Raw genomic sequence first — 363 nt, 5'->3', positions numbered from 1 at the left:
GGAACCCGCGGGAGCCATCAGCCACCAGCACTAATAAACGATTATTAAGTGACAGAGAGGAGTAAAACCACAGCTGGGGCTAGAAATCGAACTGCGCGGCGTCAGCCATTGGCCACAGAGCATTTATCTGGAGCGCAGAGCCATCCGTGGGGGCGTGGGGACCAACATCTTACCGGGCTGAGCCGGGCCAGTGCGGCCGGAAGCCCCTGTGCCCGGGGGCTGGTGGGCCAGGAGCTGTTTCCCCACTGAGTCCAACCCCGCTTCCGCTGGTATCAGCCTCTGGTTTCAACCAAGGATGGAAATTCGGGGAGCGGGGCCAGCCAGGAGCCCTCGTGCTGTCCCTGCACCCCCTCCATTGCAATC

This window comes from Phaethon lepturus, unplaced genomic scaffold (assembly GCF_000687285.1).
Source record: "Phaethon lepturus isolate BGI_N335 unplaced genomic scaffold, ASM68728v1 scaffold35561, whole genome shotgun sequence".
Lineage (NCBI taxonomy): Eukaryota > Metazoa > Chordata > Aves > Phaethontiformes > Phaethontidae > Phaethon > Phaethon lepturus.
Note: the sequence above shows the minus strand (reverse complement) of the source record.